This window comes from Podarcis cretensis, assembly GCF_951804945.1.
Source record: "Podarcis cretensis genome assembly, chromosome: 13".
In the NCBI taxonomy this organism is placed as follows: domain Eukaryota; kingdom Metazoa; phylum Chordata; class Lepidosauria; order Squamata; family Lacertidae; genus Podarcis; species Podarcis cretensis.
The window spans coordinates 15,315,260-15,326,740 of record NC_137182.1 but is presented as its reverse complement, the minus strand read 5'-3'; the positions used below and the strand labels follow the sequence as shown (position 1 = coordinate 15,326,740).

The 11,481-nt window shown below is 45.7% G+C and overlaps 1 long non-coding RNA gene across 5 annotated transcripts in view; it reads right to left on the bottom strand.

Annotated features, from left to right (window-relative positions):
• Positions 1-6,048: 6,048 nt before the first annotated feature.
• Positions 6,049-11,481, bottom strand: part of LOC307201095 — a 68,110-nt gene continuing 62,677 nt past the window's right edge. For all 5 annotated transcript variants that reach the window (XR_013832525.1, XR_013832526.1, XR_013832527.1 and 2 more), the window contains one exon: positions 6,049-6,995. This is a non-coding gene — a long non-coding RNA (uncharacterized lncRNA). The remainder of the gene's footprint in view (positions 6,996-11,481) is intronic.

Here is an 11,481-nt window from a genome sequence, read left to right as displayed (position 1 = left end):
TCCGGGAGCCCCTTCTCTCCACCCCCCACCCCACCCCACAGCTACAAACAGCGCGATGGTTTCAATTACGCCCTGAAAGGCAGAGAGGGGGCCTCTTTTCAAGGCAGGCTGGCCTTCTCCTACTCTCAACAAAAGCTTAAGTTACAGGAAAAGGAGAGAGAGAGAGAGGGAAAGAAGTTAGAAAAGAAAAAAACAGGCCAGGGTAGAGAAGGGGGAAGGAGGGAAAGAAAGAAAAAAGCAAGCAGGGGGGTTGGGTCAGGGAGAAAATCCCAAAAGAAAAAGAAGAAGAAAGAACAATGGAAAGAAAACTTAGAGGGAGGGGGGAGAAGCAGGATAGAAAAGGCCCTGGTGTTGGGTGCAAATTTCGGACTAGGAGAGAGAAACAGGCCCATTCTTCCCTGAAGACTTTTCGCTGGAGTTTTTATTCAGGACACGTCAAAACTACAGGACAATTTGATGTTACTTATGACCGAGTCTCGGGGTGCAGACAAGACCGGCCCTGTCTCGAAATAAGCTTGGTGGTAGAATTAAATCCATCTACAGGCAAGTTTTACAAATCACCCAGTTCTCTGAAGTAGCCTGTTTCTGCTCCCCCCCCCCAAAAAAAAATCAAAATTTGGCAGGAAGGCAACCCAAATTCTTTGCTGCAGAACAGTGTGTGAAAATTCATAATGCACATTGAGCATATTTACTTACTTTGCACCATGTATTTAATTTGCTTCTGCTCAACACAGGGAAGGCAAAGAGCTCTGGCTGCCCCTCGAAGGGCTGCTCCCTGGAAATCATTCTTTTGAAGTCTTGCCAGTGAGATTCACCCATCTTGTACATGCACTGTATACCTTTGCAGCCTTAGAAGCTGCAGAGATGTTTTGTTTTGCTTTTAAAATGAACGCAGAGATTCTTAAGAAGTAGAATTCTGTTGCCAGCACTAATTCCTGCAGTTGCATTGGGTGGTTTTGAAATGGTGGAATATGTACAGTTCTAGGTCAGGGTTACCAACCCTTGAAAAGACAATGTTTTGGCATATTGGCAGGGCCTGAGGACACAGCCCAGCAGGTCACTAGGTAAACCCCAATCATAGAATCAAGGGTGGAAAGGATAGCAAACACTCTGTTCATCTTTCTAATGTGTGCAGTTATAGCAGGGACCTCAGGCATTTGGATGGTATTGCTTGGTGATATCGGACTACCATAGAGCGAACCAACACAATCCATGGTACAACTCTTGTCGCTAGAGAAATGAAAGCACATATACAGCAGACGAGCCAGGTATATGTATCTCACACATATATGCACATGGAACATATACAGTGTTCAGAAGACATCAGACATTCACCCATTTTCCAGATGGGGAACTCTGGGGCTTAAGAGTCTCCAGTCTCAAGGGCAACCACGAAATCCATGGCACAGAACTCTCATCCTCTGAGCAGGTCACTCAAGAAAGCAAGCCGAGACACAGAGCCAGCATCTCCAATAGGTACACCCTAGGGTGTGTATCTAAAAGTAGGTACAGTGGTACCTCGGGTTACAGACACTTTGGTTTATAGATGCTTTGGGTTACAAACTCCACTAACCAGGAAGTGGTTGCTTCAGGTTAAGAACTTTGCCCCAGGATAAGGACAGAAATCGTGCACCGGTGGCGCAGCGGCAGCAGGAGGCCCCATTAGCGAAAGCACGCCTCAGGTTAAGAACCGTTTCAGGTTAAGAACAGACCTCTGGAACAAATTAAGTTCTTAACCCGAGGTACCACTGTAGTGAACTCACATGCATTATTCTCGCACACCTGCCCAACAGTTGAGAATAAGGCGATGCATGCAGAGGCATGCAGAAGTTGAATAGGCACACAGGGTAGGAGGAGCAAGGCATGCAGGTTGAGAACCAATGAGGTAGCCACACTGGCCTCTATGCAGATGTGGTGAAGCCAGTGCAAAGAAGCCTGATGACAACCTAGTGCAAAAATAATATAGAAGGATATGGAAAAGGAATTAAGCATCCAGAAAACATGTATCCCTTTCACAGATGGGATAGAGGGCTTATCCCCTTACCATTCCTCTGCTCTTTCCAGGCATGGTCCATGCTTTAAAGCTCCATGTCTGCTTGCCCCCCCCTTTTTTTGCTCCTGAGCTTTCCCCACAAACCCCCCCCCCCCACGATTTAGCATCCAAGTAGAGAAACTCTCCTGCCAACCTAGCAGTTCGAAAGGACATCAAAGTGCAAGTAGATAAATAGGTACCACTCTGGCGGGAAGGTAAACGGTGTTTCTGTGCGCTGCTCTGGTTTGCCAGAAGCAGCTTAGTCATGCTGGCCACATGACCTGGAAGATGTCTGCGGACAAACGCCGGCTCCCACGGCCAATAAAGCAAGATGAGCGCCACAACCCCAGAGTCGGCCACGACTGGACCTAATGGTCAGGGGTACCTTTACCTTTAGAGCAACTATCAATCAGCAGAAAACCTGAGTTGTTGCTCCGATTGGGTGCTAAAGAGTAGCTTTTCATGGGGAAAGTTCTGGAGCAAACCCCCCCCCCCCTGCTTTCAGACACAGAACTTTTAAGCGCAGACCTGTACCTGGGGAGAATGGTGCAAAAGGTAATTTTGGATAAGCTGAAAAACAACTTGCCTAGTGAGGCTGAAAAACAGCTTGCCCAAACAAGCCAGTGACCCCAACCAACAACCTGGAAAAACCCACTGAGGTGGGCACACAAAGAGAGGCAGACGCACAGAGAAAAAGGGAGGGCACAGTTTCTGAGAAAAAAAATGGAAGAGAATAGTGTGTCCATACATTTTGCCTCATATCTCAGGTTCAACAAATTCTAGCAGCTTAGGTCACATTCACACCATACATTTAAAACACTGTGGTACCACTTTCCCTGTCACAGAGGTACAGTTCCCATAATGCTTTGACAACTTACCCCTCTTCACTGAGGATTGTAGATCTGTGAGAGGAACAGGGGTGAAGTAGCTCAGAAAGAGTGACTGGGCCAAAGTCACTCAGAGCACATCATGGCAGTGTGGTGTGTTGGTCAGAGTGTTGGGCTAGGTCCTGAAAGCCAAGGGTTTGAATCCCCACTCAGCCACATAGCTCACTGGGGACAGCTTTGGTTGTAGATACAAGCTAAAAGCAAAAGGGAAGCCCCATGCTGTCAGGAAGGTTTGGGAAAGGGTCATAGCTCAGGAGTAGAGCATCTGTATGAAATCCTGCAGGGCTACTGCCAGTAAGTGTGGCTAATACTGAGCTAGACTGCTAGATGGAGCAAATGTCTGTGTGGCTCAGCATAAGGCAGCTTCCTATTGTGATAGGAATTTTATGGTCTTAGATATATGGTAATATTCATAAGTGTACCAACCAAACACATACATAGATCAGCACAGGAAGACCAACCTGGAACCATTTTGATTCCCCGCCTTTTCTGTGATGTACGTATGATGTATCTGAGGGGTGGTCTTAGGTTACACCCCTTCTGTGATGTATGTATGATGTTTCTGGGGGTGGTCTTGATCTACAGGGTGGCAATTTCAAAAGTCTTTATAAGGCCTTGCGCGCCATTTTTCTGGGTCCCTCCTCTCTCCTGCGGGTGAGGGGAGCACCCTGTTGAAACAGATCAATAAAGATCAAGCTTACTAGCTGCTTTGCTTCTCAATATTCTCTGGTTGGCCTCTGTTATTCTCTCCTACCAATAGGGAACCTATGTAAGGACTCTATATGGGCTCTTGGATACCCCATAAGGGAAAAGGGCAAATTTTTGTTTACAACACTATGTTCCTAAAATGGGCAATAATGGACATGTGCAAAATACTACTGGCAAGAAACTATGACAATCCAGGAAAATAATAAGTCATGAACATGCCTTACTGAGCTTAAAGTGTAGTATTTTGGAAGATCCAAAGTATCGTGCAAGCCATGCTTACCAGTGATGGTATCGTACAAGAGTAGCAAAGCATTTCCCAACAGTCCAATAGATGAAGACAAATCATATGCCTTCAAATGTGGCATCAGAAAGCCCCTGGCCTGCCTTCATGGGGGGGGGGGGATTCCAAATAGCTTGAAACAAAGCAGGCAATAGGATCTGAGGGAGCCAGGAGAATTCTGGCCCCGGGTCAATTGCTCCAGGGACGAAAGCCCAGCTCCGAGCTGCCTATCTGAGAAAACTTGGAAAGTATGTCTGAGGGAGGGAAGGAAGATAGCAGAAAGGGGAAGGGGTTCCTTTTTATGCTTTTGAAAAGGGTCAAGTTGCGGGGAGAAAAATGGCCCCAGATAAAAGGCCCCGGGTAAGGCATGAGAGAGCTAAGAGGGGTTTTGAAATATGACAGAGGAAGAATTACAACGGCCAGGAGATAAGACGCTGAGGGTAAGCGGAGATGGCAGGAGGGGGGAGGAGGAGGGAAGGGAGGAGGTTAAGTTGGCAGCGGAGAAGGGGAGAGAGATAAGGGAAGAAAGGGTTAGGGTCAGTTGTTCAGAAAGAAAGGCCACCTCGTGTCAGGAAGGCAGATGGCTTGGTCCTGTTACACATACCACATTCCCCAAAAGCGCAAGGTGGGGGTGGGGAGAAAAGATTCCTTGCAGCAAGAAGGGGAGGGAAAAACAGTATTTTTTGGGTGGTGGCAGTTGAACACACACACACACACGCACACACGAGAAAGGTAGCCTCCCCACAAGGCAGTGATGGCCACCATCTTGGGTGGGTTTAAAAGAGGATTAGACAAATTTGTGGAGGTTAAGGGTATCCATGGGTGCTAGCCATGACGGCTGTACTCTCCCTCCACTGTCAGAGGCAGTACCGTGGTACCTCAGGTTACATACGCTTCAGGTTACATACGCTTCAGGTTACAGACTCCGCTAATCCTTTGCTTCAGGATGAGAACAGAAATCGTGCTCCGGAGGCACAGCAGCAGCAGGAGGCCCCACTAGCTAAAGTGGTGCTTCAGGTTAAGAACAGTTTCAGGTTAAGAAAGGACCTCCGGAACGAATCAAGTGCCATATTTTTCGCTCTATAAGACGCACCAGACCACAAGACGCATCTAGTTTTTGGAGGAGAAAAACAAGAAAAAAAATATTCTGAATCTCAGAAGCCAGAACAGCAAGAGGGATAGCTGCGCAGTGAAAGCAGCAATCCCTCTTGCTGTTCTGGCTTCTGGGATAGCTGCACAGCCTGCATTTGTGTCATAAGACGCACACACATTTCCCCTTACTTTTTAGGAGGGAAAAGGTGAGTCTTATAGAGCAAAAAATACGGTACTTAACCCGAGGTACCACAGTATTTTATGATGCCAGTCACCGGGAATCGCTGGTGAGTGAATTGCACTGTTGCACCCATGTTCTGCTTGCCTGCTTTCCGTAGGCATCTAGTTGGCCCCTGTGAGAACAGGGTGCTGGACCAGATGGGCCCTTGGCCTGATCCAGCAGGACTCTTCTTATGTGTGATGTACAGATTGAGTCAGGTAGCAGATGACTAGGCCATTGATTGTCCTATGTCGGAATGTAGGGCAGTGAGGATGTGACCCTCTTTAATTCTCCTTGACCTCTTGGTGGCTTTCAGTAGGATGAGCTCTGGTATCCTTAGGGACCAGCTTCACTGCAATGACTGTGGGATGGGTTTCAATGGGTAGGAGAGGATACCTTAATTGCATTTTATTACTCCAGGTACCCATGTGTGAGAGCTGAACAGTTTTTAAAATCCCATCCTTTGTCAGCAAAATTAAAAGCCTAGGAATCAGGCTGCAAAACTCCGTTTTGAGCAAGTCCAGTTAACAAAGTACAGTGGTACCTTGGGTTAAGTACTTAATTCATTCCGGAAGTCCGTTCTTAACCTGAAACTGTTCTTAACCTGAAGCACCACTTTAGCTAATGGGGCCTCCTGCTGCTGCTGCTGCTGCCGTGCCGCCGGAGCACAATTTCTGTTCTCATCCTGAAGCAAAGTTCTTAACCCAAGGTACTATTTCTGGGTTAGCGGAGTCTGTAACCTGAAGCGTATGTAACCCGAGATACCACTGTACTCTGGCTTCCCCCTTCTTACCCAGCCTAATAAAGAATCAGGGAACAACTTGGGAAGTAAGTTAAAAAAATATAATTTACTTATAATCGTACACTGGTTCGTAGTAATGGCAGCAGTAAAAACTATGCAGGCAAAATATCTATATTTATAGTATAACCAGCTTCAGGCATGCATACCCTCCAACATTTCTCTGATGAAAATAGGGACATCCCATTCCATAATGATAATTTTACTATTTATACCCCACATATCTTACTGGATTGCCCCAGCCACTCTGGGTAGCTTCCAACATAAATAAAAACATAACAAAACATTTAACATTTTTTAAAAAAACTTCCTGATACAGGATTGCCTTCAGATAGCTCAGGGGTCGGAAAACTCCATACCCTCTGACATTTCTCCAATGAAACTAGGGACATCCTAAGGAAAAGTGGGACATTCTGGGATCAAATCAGAAATCAGGATGGCTTCTCTAAATCAGGGACGTCCCTGGAAAATAGGACACTTGGGAGGGTGTGGGCATGTGCCTAAAGTTGGATCAAGTGGAGGCATGTTTGAATCCAACACTGGTCAAAGGGAGAGAGAGAGAGAGACGAACAGGAAGTACTGTATGCTCCTTTCCCTCTAGAAGATGCAGGGGAAATGACATCACACAGAGCCCTCTCTACCAATTGTATTTCTATTGTCTGAGTATCTGCCTATCAGCAGTACAGCTCTATGGACTTAGCCCCTTCTCATTGTCTCGCCCACCCCCAGGACTATGGATGCAGCAATGGCCCTGCTGTTCCATGAAGGGGTGGTGGTGTACGACACCCTAAATTCAAGTTATTTGCAGTGAAATCCTAACCACAGATGCTCAGAAATGAGTACTTTTGAATTCCCAGGTAAGTGGACTGCAGCTTGACTCTGGTTCCAAACCAGTGTCTTTAAGTTTATCTTAAGAAACAATTTAAGGAGATTATGTAGTTAATGACCAGCCAGCCTTGCTTGATGATTCCATCTTTCTGTAATGTGAAAATAAACAAAGTTAAAGCATTTCAGTAGAATAAAATAAGACTTCCACACCTTTTCAGTGTCACTTTATCCCAACGTATACAAGAACATGTAAATTTGATGCAGGATTTAAAATAAGTATCAAACAGTTGTTTTAATAAATGGTGTTTCCCCGCCCCCCCAGTCCAGCATTCCTTTCCTACCAGAACTGACATAGAAATCAAATTTGCACCCACCCAGCACATCCCATAAGTATGGGAGGATCCCAACATACAATTATAATCAATTAAAATGTAATGAACTTTGCTTTAAGATCTGCTTGTTAATGGCCCCTACATGTTGCATAATTAAGACCTCTTCCGTCAATCCTAAATTTCTCCCTCTCTCAAACAAACTCTCACAACAACATGTTAAAGAATGTTCTTGCTTTGAGGTGCCATTAAAGAAAAGGGGGCCATAATGCATTTCTTTGTTCGTGAAAAGGGGCAATTATAAACAAGGAGCAACCTAGCTATTAAAGGGGTCCCTTTAAGAGGTCTCCCAGCTCACAGAAAGATGGAGGCTTTCAGCTTAGGTGGGGGAGGGAGGAGAGACACTTTTAAGAGGATCTTTATCTCTTTGGGTGGGGGAAATCTCCGTATAATTATTACTGGACCAGCCGATCTCTTTAAAATACATTTGGGAGCTGCACAGAATCCTTCTGTAGACTTGCATTCCCCCAAGAGGGAGCAGAGGACTCCGCTGGGTAACCATCGGTCTGGCTGTGCAATGCTTGTGAGTGCTCTCAGCATATTTGGAATGGGGTGTGGGTGTGTCTCCCTTTGCTGCTGCTCTCAGTGTTGCATCTTACGCTTCTAAGCACATTACCAGCTTAGAAGGCAGCTAGGTCATTATTTTTCTCAATTCCAATCGAAGCTGGTTTGGGGGGGGGACACACACATCAAAGCACAGTAAAAGAAACTATGGATGGCGGCTACCGTCGTAAGTACATTGCTTCCCCAAACCAGCAGTGGAAACACACTGGGTGCATAGTAAATGGGAATGCAAACACAGCCTTAAGTCTTTTCCCTTTGCTTTCCTTGCTGCCTGTTTTTGGCCCACCAGTACTGCAAACGTATACACTGTGATTTACGGTTGTGCCCCAGGTGTGTGTGTGTGTGTGTGTGTGTGTGTGTGTGTGTGTAAAAACAGAAGGATTCCTTTGCTGGAAAAGACCAAAGCGCCATCTCAGCCAATATATGCCATCTTTCATTTATTTATTACACATCTATTTCCTCCTTTCATCTAAGGCCCTCAAGGTGGTTTACATAGTTCTTCTCTTTCCTCATTTTATGTTCACAAAAAGAAGGCTCAGGTAGGCTAGGCTGAGAGACTGTGACTGCTCCAGGCCAGGGTCACCCTGTGAGCTTCATAGCTGGGTGGGGACTTAGACTCTGATCTTCTGGGTCCCAGTCCAACATCACACTAACTCTTTCCCTGTTCTACTAAGGAATGACTGCCGCTTGATGGCAGTGCACAGGTTCAACCCCTACGTGCTACAAAAAGAGCTGGGAAAGACTCCTTTCTGGAATTCTGGAGAGCTGATGCCAATCAGTGTAGATAAGACTAAGTGAGATGGATGAAGGTATAAGACAGACTCTTATGTTCCTATCTGATCTGATAATCAAAGGTATACTGCCTTGGACCATAGAAATTCTGTTCAGAGTGATCATGACTTAACAGCTGTTGATCCTCCTCTCCATTGTGGGTTCCACTTGGCTTTCAGGGTCCGTCTGTCAAAATGTCTAATCTGTATTTAAAAAGCTATTCCCAGCATCCTGGAGAAGCAAATTCCATGAATTAATTAGGTGTTGTACTTCCTCTCCTTCTGAGGAGTCAGCATAGACAAAACTGATGTTTTTAATACTGTTTCTTAGACTGTTGTAAGCCTCGCTGGGACCTCATGGCGAAAGGCAGTTAAGAAATCTAGATGAAGATGATGATGATGCCACCAGCAGGCATACCATTTTCTGTCACAGTGCTGCAAGGATGGGAGAACTTATACTTAATTGGTTCAGATGGTGTCATCTTAAGCCATCACCTGTTATACAGCTGTATCCGTAGATTATGTCAGTTCTCTATGTGCTTTGGAGACCAGAGATGTAACTCGCTCGCTCATCCCCATACGTCTTGGGTCCTCTGAAACTTCTCATTAGCAATGTCCCTGCTGGCAGGCCTGCGATGGGCATGGAGTCGAACAACAGGGACTTCTCGTCTGGTGGCTGATGATCCCTGGGGTGCTGGTGGAGTAGGTCAAGGTGCGGATTACTGTGGCAAATTCACAGGACGGGAAAATGTTTCCTGAAGTGTATTAGAAAACCCGGAAGATCCCTCAACAACTCCGAGCAAAAATGTGTTCTGATGTGCATGGACTGTTCCATGGATGCCTGGAACACTGTCTCACAGGCCTACAACTCCCGGATGCAGAGGAGATTTGGGGTGGACATACTGCTTCATTTGCAATTAGTGCAGGTACCATAGCTTCCTGCAGAAATCCTGTAACTTCACACAACAAATCTTCCGGGGTGGGGTGTTGTTGTTTGGTGCCACTTATTGAACAAGGATGCCCCTTCAGATGGCAATAAGGCTGTAACATTATGGAAGCACCACAGAACAGCTCATAAAGGGAAACGTGTGAACAGTCCATTATATATCCAGCATGAATGCACTATTATTGTGTCATTAATATGTTGCAGAACGCACTCTCAAAAAAACAACACCAGTCTGGAGGGGCTCTCAGTATTCTGTGGGAGGGATTCAGTGGCACACCAGAACTGTAGGCTTGTGCATTTAAAATGAATTCAAAGCATTCTGGCTCTAGTGCAGAAAATCCACTTGTAGAAAACATAAGGATTTTTTGCAGTTTGACAGGTGAAGGGGAAATGCATTGAAAAGCATGGGATGAACTAATGGCTATGCGGAAGATGCTGGAACACCCTGGAAGCATTTGTTGAGGGCCAGATATAATCTAACTTCCGCGTAAGCTTTGTACAAGCAAATAGGTCATCTGGAGGGGCCCTACATTTTCCCTTGTGGGTCCATATTAAGCCAAAGTACTTGACTATAATCTAACTTATTTCCATCAAAGCTAAATTGGTTTGCATCTAAGTCCTTTAGCTTAGCTATGAATTGGTCTGCTGTCCGGCTATTCTGCAAATGTAATATTTGGAATTCATGGGGTGCTTCTAGTGTGTCACTATTTTGGGGTGGGATTCAATTGCATACAGGAAAATTCAGACCGCACATTTACACTGAATGAGAGGTCCTGTGCAACAGACTCTCTTCCCAAAAAGATTTTCTGCAGTAAGGGAAGTGATGATAAAATGTACTGGAATTGTGGGATAATGCTTGGTTAGACATGACATCCTCTAACCTCCCCTGCAAACAGATCCATAATGAATCCCCGTTAAATAGCTAATATTTTCTAATCTCCCTGCGAAAAAATAAGGATGAATGATTCCTGTGTTGCAGGGGGTTGGACTAGATGACCCTTGAGGTTCCTTCCAACTCTGCAATTCTACGATTCTATGAATGGTCAATAAACAGATTGTCTGGAAGCTCCTGTAGATTCAGAGCCCTTCCAATGCCAGAAAAGTCAGCTCTCTGCCTTAAAAGCAGGCTCACCCACCAAACTACACACAAAAACCAGATCAGTCTTTCATGTGTCAGGAGTGGAGAGCAATTGTCCATCAGAATGGGGACTGCAGAGCAAATGTCATCAGAAGATCTGAGCAAGTGAGTCGGTCCACACACTTAAAGAGGAAAATCATAACTTCCAGGACTTTGGGTAGAAAGGGAGGAAGTATTTTGGTCCCCTGGACTAGGATAAACATGAGCCAAAGACAACCACTAGATCTTTTCAATATAATTTGGGGGGTGGGCTGCAACATGGCACCTTCCACCTTCTAGAATCACAGGTGGCATTCCGCATTCTGATGCTCCAGCTCCCATAGGCCGACGTGACAAATGATCAGCGTTGATGGGAGCTGTCCTCAAGCAACATCTGGAGGACCCGGGGGTCCCCATTGCTGCTCTAGATTTTGCTCTGAGCCTAAGAAGGGAAGGCAACCCCACCTCCCTCCCAAGACTGAGTACAATCAGACATTGTGTTGGGAGAATATTCCTTTCCAACAAGGTCATGCATCAGGTCTAAACTGAAGGGCTCACTCCCACACCTTGTTCCCAACTTAGTGATATATAGAGCAACAATGTATAACCTAATACAGTGGTACCTCGGGTTAAGAACTTAATTCATTCTGGAGGTCCGTTCTTAACCTGAAACTGTTCTTAACCCGAGGTACTATTTCTGGGTTAGCGGAGTCTGTAACCTGAAGCGTCTGTAACGCTGAGGTACCACTGTAATACAGACAAGGCTGCCTCTGAGCACCAACAGAGAGCATTAATTGCCTCCAACTTCCCAAACACCAGGCACAACTTCTGGGTGAAATGGCTGCCTTG